Raw genomic sequence first — 15,096 nt, 5'->3', positions numbered from 1 at the left:
CACGAGGATGGTCTGGTATTCACAAACCTAAAAAGGGATTTGGGTAGAATATAGGATCTGATCCCACGATCATAAGATTCTAGCCCCTCCAAGGGATGCAACTCTGCAAATATGATTGCGTCATCTTACACGACGAATGAAAATAACAAAGTATTTTTGTGAGGCAGTAACATTGTATCCAAACTATTATATAGTGATTATTAGACTTACTTGAGCTGACTGACACGATTTTTTTACATCACATGGGAGAGTCAGTCTCATCATTATGCTTGAATGCAAACATTTAGGAACTCGGCCGATTCCCATAAACTGCTCGTTTAACGACACATGGTATCTGAGGTGTTAACGTCACACCGCAGCTGTCTGCTCAAACACATTCATAGTTTAACAGATGCACTGCACATTACAGCAGCATAATGTCCCCCTAGCTTCAACACCTAAGAAAACACCTCAGACAAGCAGTTGAAAAGATCCAACATCAAAAACAAAATTGTGATATGATTACACAAAAGTTTGAATAGAATAAAAATATAACGATAAAATAAAATAAAAACACACCAAGAAAACAAAAAAACAACAACCAGAAACAAACAACCGAACTCTGTCTCTATGGCTCACTGTTTCAATGGTATTGTCAAAGCTGAAGAGAAGAGGCATTGTTTCACCGGTTCCTTTGGCAACAATGGTTTCACAAATTACATCATAGGGTATTGTGACGTGTTTGGAATCTGTCTGGTTCAGGGCCTACTTCTATGAAGCGATCCAAGCGCTACGACTATAGCAAGTCATTTATTGTGTTCTATGTTAAAAGGTCAAGGCTTATGGAGTCGTTACGTTTCAGATCAAAACATGTACGGAACACTTGCAGAATTTCTGCAATGAAAACTGATTTTCCTAATATTGTTGTAGTCCTCATTGTAACCTGCAAGGACTTAAATACAACTCTTCCTTTGCCAACAGGAAGCGCTGGCATCATCAGGCCGATCCTAAATCCTATCACCCTTGCCAGTTATTGTTTCATGACATTTTAGAATTTACGTTTGATCAGAATTTTGTCAACGGTGGCATTGCAGCAAAAGATGTTCAAATATGTCAATTAGGTCATTTCTGGCTTCTACCCGCATCTGCTAATCACTTGTATAAACTCTTCTCTTGTATCAACAATGCCCATTATCTGTACATCTCACTCTTTCATCTCCTGTTTCTTATCCAGTTTATTGTATATACGTGCAACACTGACTTCTTGTACATTTAGTATATATACCCATTGATGTATCTTGCTTGTTACAATTCACCTGACGAAGGGGCAAGGAATACCCCAGAAACGTTGTGACATACAGTAAAGAAGTTGTCATCTATAATATTTGTGTTTTACTTAAAGGTCACATGCAACGTAAAACACAACTTTACAGATTCTGATACCTTTCGGTATGGACTTACCGAAACAAATCGTCAAAAAATGCAAATTCAACTTATAAAGTTGAAATATAACGCGATGAAAAAAAAACGCGCGAAATCAGAGTTCAAACGTTTCACTAATTTTCCCCAGACTTTTCTGGGGAAAACGGGTTTCAACAGCTGGGCTGCGCTTATAGCACGTGCGCAGTGAAGTAGGTTCGCGCAGCTTGGAAGCGGTTGTCCGGTGAATACTCGGTGAAGGCTTTGGTGTGAGCTATTTTTCTAATGTTTTGTTGATATCTCACAGGCGCGAGCTTTTTATATGTTATGACAGTAAATTAACTGTTTATATAATTTCGTTTGTCTATTTCACCACACGTTCTTCTTACCGAGTCACTTTCTCAGTTCGATACTTAAAAGCAATGCCATTATTTAGCGTTGACAGAATTTCTAACTGTGATATAGATATGTCGTTGTCACAGACAAAACTCAATGTCTTGTTTTATTGACAACTGTGTGTCTGCCTGCCTGTCTGCTAATGACAATATTCAATACACAGCTGCTATCACTGACCACATGCAATTTGAACTTAACACCAATCAGGCTGTACACCATAAACAAAATGCATTGATTTATGGCCCGAGTTCGGTCTCTCTCACATTATGTAATTACACAGACAGGCAGGTGTGATACTTGAACACATGACATGTTATGATGTTTGTTGATTGCAAAATGTTATACACAAAAAAGAGCATGTATTTACAAAACCCAACATCTCTATATATACACACACAATGACCCGTGAGGGCATCTGCAAATGAACCAGCCGTTACACTTGAGTGCACACCCACCCGCTCTGACTGGGTTCGGTATCCCGGCTGCTTCGTTTCTTGGGAAGTAAACCGAAGTACACAATATTGCACTTTTGATTAGCGATTGTACGCTTATAATTTTGTTTATATGTTTTTTCATAACCAGCAATGTATATTATATGTCATGAATAAGTGATAATTGTGTTTTAATTATGTTTGATTTTTGGGTTGCATGTGACCTTTAAAAGAGGTTCAGTTACTGCAGATAGTACATGTACATGTTATAAATACGTTTTAGTTAATTATTAATAGAGTGTTGAAATAATTCTGATGCGACGTAAAACCGAGCTCAACTCAACTAAAAGAGTGTATTTTGAATTTCATTACACCAGCGATACTCTATCGCGAACTGTGACGTCATGGGACCACTGTGACGTCATAACGTTAGTGTGCACGTGCAAGTATTTCTGGTTATACATGAAGTTTAGCTGATCAGCTTTAGCCCCCATGCTTATTGAAAATTAGGTTATTGGACAGATTATTAACATTTTATACTCCAGTAACATTTTTTGTGCGGAAACATGTTACGTAATTATATATCAGAAAATGGAAAGAGTCAGGGTCAATTGTTTTTAATTATGTATTCTAAGTTGCTTCGCTAAAAGACAGTACTTTATCAGACGATAAAAGTACACTTTTCTGGATTACGTCACACTGTATTGACGTCACTACGCCATTCTCGTCTGCCCTTTCATAATGAAACGTACCCTTCAGACGTCACGATGGATGTCAGATGTCGTCGCCTCGTACAGCCTCCTGCAGTAAACTGATTTGCAGCTGTTCAACTCGGCTAACGTCACTGGTGGAAACATTACGTGTAGGTTTTTCGACGGATAAATGTCTCAGCTCGAATTGGAAGCAATCGTCCTCGAACTTTAGCTACAATAGTTGACGGCCAAAGTGTACTTTATTACACTGTACATTGGGGCACAGCGAACTGTACCTCTTAATTCTGCTTGCTTTTACTGGCTACTTGTTAATGCATTTTACGAATAGAAATTCCTGTTTTGAGAGAACCAATAATATAGTTTAAAATCGTTCACGTGACATAGGAATGGAATATATTTCAGACGGGTAGTTTCTGTAGACCGTAAACAATAAACTGCATGCTTGTAAGCCTTGTGGACAAAAAATAATGAAATAATGTCTTCCTAGACTACACATTTAACCATTTACTGAAGACATTAACAGAGAACAGCACCATACTGACAACACATCAGTGAAATAACACAAGCTCGTTAATAATGAACGCTTCAGTTTATGGGCGTGACCTAATTGTTTTCGGGATTATGTAAGTGTATGAGGAACTAAAAACAATTGCAGTGCTAACCAACACCACGAAATAACTCGTACCGTATCTATTTACATATATCAGTGTAAACGTGACTTGTGTGTGAATATGTGCACATCAAATGTTGTGTGAGTGAGTGAATTTAGTTTTACGCCGCTTTTGTTTTAGCGGACCTTCGGCGTGACGAGCGAACGCATTAACCACTAGGCGATCTCAAAGCCGCAAATGTTGTGTGAAGAAGGATACCTGGGTGGATGTCTAGGGTGGTGTTTGAGGGGCAGGTGTGGGAGGGACGGATACTGTCAGTAGTGTCGGTCGTATCCTTGTCGCAGGGGGCGGCTATATGTCAGACCCCTTGATTTAGTTGATTGGATGACGTGGTATCGTAACTTGGTGAATTGACATTCATGATATCAAGCACTGGTTTGTACAGAACCCATTATGAGCAGCCAAAACTACTCAGACAAACTTGTGACAAACTAACTTTCAAAACTCGAAACCGAACAAGGATTCCGTCCCACAAGGCGTCCGAAGTTCCATGACCCTCGTACGTCTGTGACAAAGCGTGGGAGATACGATCATCTTAGCGTTCCTTTGTGGACAAGGGGCCCTGAAGTCTATTTAGGATGTATCTTCTGCTGACTATCTAAACCTTCGCTTCGCTAAATTGAATCAGGAGCTTTATCTCGTTATCTCATCGAGAGAATATTCCTCTAAACCATCCTTTCGCTTACATTCAACTAAACGCATTAGGGGAGCAAGTCAAATCCAGGCAATTGCTTTTAAAGCTACCCGAAAAAGCTGTACAACATGACGTGTGTTTCAGTGTACATCGCCTCAGCCTCTCTCCACGGCCAATCCAATAAAGAGACTGATTGGTCAAGTGACGGGACTGATTCCCCAATAACTAGCATCATCCTCTTAAAGTGCCATTTATAGTCGGGCATAACTGCAACAGATTGCGAGAAAAGTAGAGACACTTCGCACCAGCAGAATGTAGCAAATCTATTTATTTAATCTTCAGACCATTATCCTTCCGCTGGTGAAAATAGTTCCTGAACCGGGGTGTTGTCACCGTCGCTGCGATGGAGTTGGTTTATTATTAATGGCGTCAATGCCGCCTGGGCTTGTTGAGTTAGACGCGAGTCTTCCTGGGTGGTGCTGTAAGACAGAGAGCGCTCCTCCGTCCTTTTGTTTTATTAACAGATCCAATATAACTAGACCTTCTGCCTCAACACTCATCAGCGGTTTCGGCATTTAGAAATAAAAAAGCGAAAACTTCTTAAAGACATAAACAGCGATGGAAACTACACCGATTAACTCTGGTTCAGGATAAAGCCTCCATGAACTGTGATTGTTTCGTGACGTAATTAGTTGGTTGCTCAATCTATCAGCCTCTCGTTTGCCATGCCCGTATTGAGTTATTTAAATGTCGTTGTCATCATCATCATCATCATCATCATCATCACCATTACACTACAATATATTACTGGTTGTGTTTCATTGCTCATCTGTCAGAACTTCATCAACCTAAACTGTAAGGCATCTGTCTCATTGGGTGTCATTCGTACCGGAAAAAGATCTGAACAGCGTGTGGCTGAATGACATGAGAGCTTCGTACACAGCAATATTTCCGTTGAATAGTCTAATCTATTTTATTAATAAGGTCAGCATTCACTCAACATGTCTGCTATTTACACAATTTATGCTTTTTAGCGTAAGAAGGTGAATGTCTGTGTTTGCGTGCGTGCGTGCGTGTGCGTCTGTGCATGTGTTTGTGTTTGTGCACATGTTTGGGCTTGCGTGTGTTTATGTGTGGGTGTGATTTAATTACCAATGTTTTGATACAACTGTGATATCTGTGTCTCATAGGCCATACGACCGGATGCTGTTTTTAAATCCTGGTAATAATATAATGTCTTTTTTAATGAACTGTAGCATGTGACACGTTAATAACTATATTTCTTCTTCTTCTTCTCCTTCTTCTTCTTCTTCTTCTTAATATCTGTACAACATTTGGCTGGTAATGTGTTACTCACTCATAGACACAGTTAGTCAAGCACCGCCCACTTATTTTGCACATATGTAGAAAAACACTGCATGTTTTATATGCTTTGAGAACAACATTCCGCGGATTAAAATGGTAACTGTAACATATTGCAGTCTAATCATAGCAAAAACTGGAATTGAAATTTGGAATGTCATTAGACAGAATGATCTGAAAAGTGCTGCAAGGAGTTTAATCCATAACCATCTGCCTTAGACAGTATTGTAGAACTTTCTACCGTCTTGTTCTTGTGCATGGAATGGAAGCTGACTGCTGCCCCTCATCTCATATTACATCTCAAGTCACAAGAAAACCAGCAGTGTATGTGAAGGTCACTATACCCTGGACACTCTCTGCCTGGCCCTTTCTTTCAAGTTGGATCACAGCTGCTGAGAGGTGAGTATTATCACCATTGTATATATTTCTATAATCACTGCTCTTGTTTAATGTTACCTTTGTATTGCAACTCTATGTTGTACTGGTGTACATGGTGATACCCTTGTATTGACTTGTATTGATTTGTAATGACTTGTATTGACTTGTATTGACTCGTATTGACTTGTATTGACTTGTATTGACTTGTATTGACTTTTATTGATTTGTATTGACTTGTTTTGACTTGTGTTGACTTGTATTGACTTGTACTGACTTGTATTGGCTTGCATTGATTTGTGAACCTGGTTAATTTGGAATACAAAATGTTAATTACAGCACCTTTGTTTGTTGTGTGTTGGTTGTACACTTAGTTCCACAACTGGTTCCCAGTTAACTAAAAATGTTCAACTTGGACATCAACACGTAACGATGTAAAATATAGTTCACGGAACAGGGTACAAGTCTTGGAAGAATTACGAGCAATTTTCAGAGAAAAATATTGCAAATCTTGAAGCAGTGTTCTAAGATTCTGTCACTTGAACAGGCATTCTGTTTCGACTTCCGGTAATGAAGGACCAGTCGAGCCCCACCTCTGCCTGAAAATAAATCAGTCTGTTTTTATGATGTTTTCTCCATGCTTTGCCGTCATACAGCTGTTTTGTAATTGATTATGCAATTGATTATCTCCTTGGATCAGCTATTTGCTTATGTTCGCAGAACCATGATGGTGTCTAAAACAGGTGCCATCCCGGTGTCAGTTCAGGCAGGTGCATCCACCACGTCATCAGCCCTGATTGGATGACAGAACGTGTGAGTAATAGTACTAGCAGTAGGAAGTGGCAACGACTACGAGTAGTAGTAGTAGTAGTAGTAGTAGTAGTAGTGGTAGTGGTAGTTGCTGTATATGTAGAAGCAGTAATATATGCAGATGTAGAAACAGCAGCAGTGGTAGTAGTCACACATTGTACCCATGAGGGGAGTCGAACCCGGGCCTTCGGCGTGACGAGCGAACGCTTTAACCACTAGGCTACACCACCGCCCCCTTTAAAGAAAAATACCAAGAATGCCAAGACACTGTCCAAACCGGGCGCAGAATCTGGGATCAACAATGACCGCTGAAAACAGTGAAACATGTTAAGACCCAAAGGGTCGCACGGTTTTTCTGTCGTTTTTTTTGCTTGTAATCGTCGTTAAAAGTGATTGATGTCCCGGAAATGGTAATCAACTCATCTTCCACCTTACTGGCTTCAGACGAACCTCTCACAGCTAGAAATCTACCAACCGTTTGCCACAATATCGTTTTGTCGGAAGCGCCACCTACCGCCATGTTTATCTCATATTATATGAGCACTAGCGTTGGATCTATATCACAGCTAAACGCTTATAGACACGGGGCAATTTGCCCGACACCCTGCCATTGTATCGCTATCAGCTTTAATAAGAGCCAGACACTTCTCTCGTCGCTGAATACCAAACTCTGCATTTCAAAGCGAATGATCCAAGTAAACGAATCTTAATTGAAATTATCAGCCCTAGGACAATGCTATTATGTTTTAACGTCGCAGGGAGCATCGTAAATGGACGCAGGGAAAAGCGCGTGCAAGTGGTTTCATATAAAACCTGACGCGGTCCGGCTGCGGATCTGGCGACATGTTGGCGGGCGGAGGGGTCTGTTGGAATGCCTCGTCCTCGTCTTGGCGTTGTTATGGTGATAAAGGGTCCTGGGATATGTACCCTTGAGGGGCCATTTTCATCCAGTTCCTGAGTGCGAGTTGATACCGTTCAATGATTTTAATAAACTCAGAACAGATTAAATTCTTTGGAGCAACACTATTTTTAATGAATCTATAAACGATATTGTCATTAAGAAAGTATATTTGCTAAAAAAAAGTCTAAAGTTGTATACATTTAGGGGAAGATCTGAGATTTTGAAAAGCGAAGAACGTTTAAGGGTAGGTCTGGTCCAAAATTCCCCGGTTCTCTTAGGGCCGTAACTGAGATCTGATGCAACATGTACCCCAATATCAGATCTCTGGGGGTCGACACTGGGTTATGATCCAACATCCCCCGGTCGGTTCTCTGAGGGCCGAAACTGGGATCTGATGCAACACCCCGTGTCAGATTTCTGAGGGCCGAAACTGGGATCTGATGTAACATCCCCAGGTCGGTTCTCTGAGGACAAACGCTGAGGCATGTTCCAAGTACCTCTGAGCTGAAATTAATAATACTAGTGTAGGCTGCTAATTTGATTACACGATTGCCGAGGTAATTAGGGAACGTTCGATAAACCATCAGACTCGAGATGATCCTTGGTGGGACTATGACGTCACAATGGTTCACAGTGAGTCTGTGACGTGAACAGTATTTCAGCGTGTTGGTTCAGTGTTGGAGGGATTTCAAGGGGGAAGTCCAATTTGATGAAGTGAGTGAGTGAGTTTAGTTTTACGCCGCGTTTAGCAATATTCCAGCAATATCACGGCGGGGGACACCAGAAATGGGCTTCACTCATTGTACCCATGTGGGGATTCGAACCCGGGTCACCGGCATGACTGACTGACTGACTGAGTTTGGTTTTACGCCGCTTTTAGCAATATTCCAGCAATATCACGGCGGGGGACACCAGAAATGGGCTTCACTCATTGTACCCATGTGGGGATTCGAACCCGGGTCTTCGGCGCGACGAGCCAACGCTTTAACCACTAGGCTACCCCACCGCCCCTCGGCATGACCAGCGAACGCTTTAACCACTAGGTTACCCCGCCGCCCCCCATTGTGATGAAGGGTTTACTCCTGAATGGGACGGGTGTTGGAGGTGTTTCCGGATGGAATTGTGGTGGTGATGTTTCCGGATGGGAAGGGTGGTGGTAATCTTTCGGATGGGAAGGGTTGGTGTGGTGGGTAATGGTGGTTGTGTTTCGGATGGGACTGGATGGGAGTTGATTGTGTTTCCGGATGGGAAGGGTGGTGGTAATGTTTCGGATGGGACGGGTGTTGGTTGTGTTTCGGATGGAATGTGAATTTTCCGGATGGGATGATTGTGTTTCCGGATGGACGGGTGTTGGTTGATGTTTTCCGGATGGGATTGTGGTATGATGTTCCGGATGGGACGGGTGTTGGTGTTGTGTTCCGGATGGGATTGTGGTGGTGATGTTTCTGGATGGGATTTTGGTGGTGCTGCTTCCGGGTGGAATTTAGGTGGTGATCTTTCCGGATGGGACGGGTGGTGGTGATGTTTCCGGATGGGAAGGGTGGTGGTTGTGTTTCGGATGGAAGGGTGTTGGTTGTGTTTCCGGATGGAATTGTGGTGGTGATGTTTCCGGATGGGACGGCTGTTGGTTGTGTTTCCGGATGGGACGGGTGTTATTGTGTTTCGGATGGGATTGTGGTGGGGATGTTTCCGGATGGAACGGTGGCTGGTTGTGTTTCGGATGGGATTGTGGTGGTAATGTTTCTGGATGGGACGGGTGTTGGTTGTGTTTCCGGATGGGATTGTGGTGGTGATGTTTCCGGATGGGACGGTGGTGGTGATGTTTCTGGATGGAATTGTGGTGGTGATGTTTCCGGATGGAATTGTGGTGGTGATGTTTCCGGATGGGACGGCTGTTGGTTGTGTTTCGGATGGGACGGGTGTTGGTTGTGTTTCCGGATGGGATTGTGGTGGTGATGTTTCCGGATGGGACGGGTGGTGGGTTGTGTTTCCGGATGGGATTGTGGTGGTAATGTTCCGGATGGGACGGGTAGTGGTGATGTTTCCGGATGGAATTGTGGTGGTGATGTTTCGGATGGAATTTAGGTTGGTGATGCTTCCGGATGGAATTTAGGTGGTGATGTTTCTGGATGGAATTATGGTGGTGATGTTTCCGGATGGAATTTAGGTGGTGATGTTTCCGGATGGAATTTAGGTGGTGATGTTCCGGATGGAATTGTGGTGGTGATGTTTCCGGATGGAATTGTAGGTGGTGATGTTTCGGATGGAATTTAGGTGGTGATGCTTCGGATGGAATTTAGGTGGTGATGTTTCCGGATGGAATTGTGGTGGTGATGTTTCCGGATGGAATTTAGGTGGTAGTGATGTTTCCGGATGGAATTTAGGTGGTGATGCTTCCGGATGGAATTGTGGTGGTGATGTTTCTTGATGGAATTATGGTGGTGATGTTTCCGGATGGAAGGGGGTGGTGATGTTTCCGGATGGAAGGGTGTTGGTGATGTTTCCGGATGGGACGGGTAGTTGTATGTTTCGGACAGAATTGTGGTGGTGATGTTTCGGATGGAATTGTGGTGGTGGTGTTTCCGGATGGAATTGTGGTGGGATGTTTCTTGATGGAATTGTGGTGGTGATGTTTCTGGATGGAACGGGTGGTGGGGATGTTTCTTGATGGAATTGTGGTGGTGATGTTTCTGGATGGGACGGGTGGTGGTGATGTTTCCGGATGGGAAGGGTGTTGGTGATGTTTCCGGATAGGACGGGTAGTGGTAATGTTTCCGGATAGAATTGTGGTGGTGATGTTTCTGGATGGAATTGTGGTGGTGATGTTTCTGGATGGAATTGTGGTGGTGATGTTTCTTGATAGAATTGTGGTGGTGATGTTTCTGGATGGAATTGTGGTGGTGATGTTTCCGGATGGAATGGTGTTTCGGATGGGAAGGGTGTTGGTGATGTTTCCGGATAGGACGGGTAGTGGTAATGTTTCCGGATAGAATTGTGGTGGTGATGTTTCTGGATGGAATTGTGGTGGTGATGTTTCCGGATGGAATTGTGGTGGTGATGTTTCCGGATGGAATTGTGGTGGTGATGTTTCTGGATGGAATTGTGGTGGTGATGTTTCTGGATGGAATTGTGGTGGTGATGTTTCCGGATGGAATTGTGGTGGTGATGTTTCCGGATGGAATTGTGGTGGTGATGCTTCCGGATGGAATTTAGGTGGTGATGTTTCTGGATGGAATTGTGGTGGTGATGTTTCTGGATGGAATTGTGGTGGTGATGTTTCCGGATGGAATTGTGGTGGTGATGTTTCCGGATGGGATTGTGGTGGTGATGTTTCCGGATGGAATTGTGGTGGTGATGTTTCTGGATGGAATTGTAGTGGTGATGTTTCCGGATGGGACGGGTGGTGGTGATGTTTCCGGATGGGATGGTGGTGGTGATGTTTCCGGATGGGACGGGTGGTGGTGATGTTTCCGGATGGGAAGGGTGGTGATAAATCTGTTCACTAAGTTATTTGTAAATGGTTGCAGACGGAGGAGAATAGTTTACTTATGTCCGACATGTTACAAACGGGATAAAAGTAACCCCCAGTGTCATGAGAAACAGTTTTTATACGGCATATATAAGGCATTGATCAGTCAGGAGCCGAAACTACTCGGACTGTATCAGTAGAAATAGACATAGCGAACACCACGAATCTTACACAGAGACATGTCCAGAACTGAACTTGAACTGATCATAATAACAAGTAACGCGCACATACGCATACACGTACGTACGTACGTACGCACGCACACACACATACACGTTTCGGTCATGCTCATTTTCCGTACCCAAGTGGGTGTATGACGGTATGTGTGGAGTTCTGCTGTTGTACGTAAACAACAAAACTATAACGTATAACACCTTTTTGTAAATGCTTCAAATTTATCTCATTAATTAACAGAAATTAATCATATTCAGTTATTTTAACAGAAACATTCCCACGATATTTAAAAACCCTTATTGTCATCGCAAGTACCTTTGATGCCAAAACAAAGGGATTTAATTCATAACTGGCTATAAAATTTCTAACACCTTGTATTTTATAGATCTCTGGAGCGTTCTCAAACAAGACAACCCATTTCGGTTTATTTCTGTGTATGAAGTTGTAAAGCATAAAGTTTTGTGAGGGTCATTAGCGACCTCGGGTGACATTTAAAGAGAAAGTTAGACGCTTTATCGCGAACATTTATAACATGGTCAAGTTTCACGATTAAAGCTGACCGACTGGGACGCAACGTCATCTAAAAAATATCGTGTCAATAATCAGACATAACCCAGCGAGAGGCCAAGGGTTAATGAGGGGGCGCCGGGTCCCGCCTGGGATCAGTGGCGAGAGGGGATGTTATGGCCGACTGTAAAACTCGGAGTTATTTGAAAATTGGAGCTCCAACTCAGAGAGGTCCTCGTATTGTGGCACATTAATCAAATAAAAAAAACTCATCTCCGAGCTCGGGCTTCATTGGTGGGGATCGTATCAACGTGTTCGTTATCTGTGTTGAAAACATGGCCGGTGACGGATAAGTGAATATCATCAGTACGTATTTGTGCTAACGAAATGAACGAAATTGTGAATATTGTGTGTGAAACGGGTTTTTGTTCAAACATATCTGTAATATTTATAGACTCTACCATAATTAATGTAACAATAAAGCTTGATGTTGCTGTTTTTGAGAGAGTTGATGTTGTGGCACGCTCCGGGGCTTTCTCGGTTCTTCGTAAACAAAAAACCCTGATCGAGCCTGGACTAACGAAACCATGAATTATTGGAGGACCGATCCACGCCGTAAGGTGGCACGCTAGGCACACGTTAGAGACAAGCGATCCCCAAACTGGTCTCAGGACAATCATAGGATGACCGCTTTTTGTTTTACGCCGCTTCAGAAATATACACACAATGTACCAAAGTATAGAATCGAACCCGGGCTTATGCCATGACGAGAGGACACTTTAACCACTAGGCCAACCTTAGGGTGACTATGTGTCCCGGAGGGCTGTCTCGACAACACATATTACACTCTTATTTTATTTTAAATTCCCAAACAGGGAAGAGGAACGGAGCAAGGGTTATGCGCTAATTAGTCCTAATAAGTTAAGTCCCTTTGTGGTGCCCGGATCAGATTGTCGCAGGATGTGTCCCACTGTTCGTCCTCGTTGTATGTTAGCACCAACCCGTGTTTGGTAAACGTGTACGGGCTGTGGTGGTGTAGGTGTCCTCCCGGGTCGAGCTGACACGCCGGTATTAAACCCCACTCACTCACTCTTAAATTACAATAATAGTACGAGTAGAATTTCATTTGAGAGACACCGTTTTCAAAATCTGCACCCGTTTCTGTGACAGAGGAATTTGATTTGTGAAACGTGAAGATCTCACGGACAGACAGGTGTGATTAATGTGGATGCGCCATTCTGATATCTTGTCCTGCTGTCCGTGCTTCCGGTCTGAGAGTGGCACGGACACAGGTACGTCACTCCTCCGTGTCAGCGTCCTCGAGGAGAAGCCAAGGTCACTGTTGACGTACGAGACACAACAGAGAGGAAACGGGTGCCAGATCGTTGACAGATTCCTCATAAATCAAACATTTCCAATTTCGCAACGCTCCCCAAATGTATCGTGGTGAGCAGACGACATGTCCTACCTGGTCAGACGATATAAAGCGTGCAGCAGACGACACTCACAGCGGAACTCGGTAGGTGGCGCTGTGATCAGTGACTGCGCCATTGTCCACGGTTGTTAAAAAACACCTCTGGACACACTGACCATAAGACAGAATAGGAGGGCAGGCATGGACGTTTAACGCGGCAGGATTAACAATATGACCCCTTATGATCGTCCCACAGCCAGGTCGTAGGGATCTCTCACGACTGATTGGAGCACTATGTTATTACTCTTCTCGGCTGGGTATTTCAAGATGGCTGCCGCCAGTTCCCCCGCGGGCGTTGCAACTGTTACTACAGTATGATTTGAAAGATCGTCGCCTAAGGCGTGAAAAGTGATTCAGATGCAATAATGACGAGTATTAATCACTGTAGCTAACACACGTGACATGCCTTTGCTTAGTATATCATAAAGAGATGTGCAAATGGCGTCTTGGGACTGCGGGGTGGTCCTGTTTAACTCACGTGTTGCTTGGCCCCCTGTAGAACTCACATTTCCTTCTCCATGGGCACCACTCTTTACATGGCTTTAATCTTGTGTTGATTTTGTAATCATCATAAATATTTTCTAATGCTGCTATTGATTTGAGTTAATGTTCCAAGCATTGTTCTGCTCGACAGCTGACACATGTTAAATCGAGGTTAAAGTGTTTTCACAGTTCTAGAAAATATTTGGCTTGATTTTTTTGGGATAATGTGTTCATCTCTACATCTGTTCAAAACTAGAGGGAATGTATCTTTCTGAAATGTTCCGTGATCCACCCTTTGGCCACCCCTCCCAAGAGTAACCAACCTTCGTAGCCTCACCCCGGAACAATTGCAATAATTTTCAAGAACTGCACCCCCCATATCCTTACAGCACACACACACACACACACACACACACACACACACACACACACACACACACACACACACACACACACACACACACACACACACACACACACACACACACACACACTATCCGTGGCCCTTTTCCAATCCAAATCCACCCACCTATGTCCCAGCCGTTTGAAGACCACTGATCCGAACACCGCCACTTCCGTGACTTGACACGACGATTGCGGCCAAGACCCCATATCACGTAACATCTGTTTGTTTCTGTTTAGCTCCGAACATAAGCAATATTCCAGCTGAATGATGACGGTCTGTAAATATTCAAGCCTTGACCAGACAATCCAGTGATTGACATCATGAGCATCGTCGATCATCCCATCTGAAATACCACAACCGTGTCACCGAGGCCACCCGATTTTGTTAGTTGCCAATAACGACAAGCATGAAATCCACCAGCATTAAAATATATACTATCGCGGATTTTCACATCCACCAGCATTAAAATGTTATCAATGAATGAAAGAACATAAGGTCATTAAGGTTTTGAAAACAGAGTCTGTGTTATTATTTTGGCATAATATTAATGCGATGGTGACGCACTGTATAAGGCATTCGGACACGCTAGCTACAAAACGGACTTGGTCATTTAACCTTTCTGGACAAATGAGATGAAGTGGTGGAAGAAAACCTCCTGGACACCATATTTGTCTTAATTCTTTATAAAAAGCAGAATCGGCGTTTTGACGAACAAAAAATAATGGCCATGTCATTATTCTGGTAACACCTGAAAGAAATTGTTAATTTATGACATTGAGTGTGTCTTATGTCGTATAAAAGACGCTGTAACGTCACGATCAAGAATTATCTA

Source organism: Haliotis rubra, unplaced genomic scaffold (assembly GCF_003918875.1).
Source record: "Haliotis rubra isolate DU_JTF1 unplaced genomic scaffold, ASM391887v1 Scf411, whole genome shotgun sequence".
Taxonomy (NCBI): Eukaryota; Metazoa; Mollusca; class Gastropoda; order Lepetellida; family Haliotidae; genus Haliotis; species Haliotis rubra.
The sequence above is the reverse complement of the archived record's forward strand: the minus strand, read 5'-3'. Positions refer to the sequence as shown.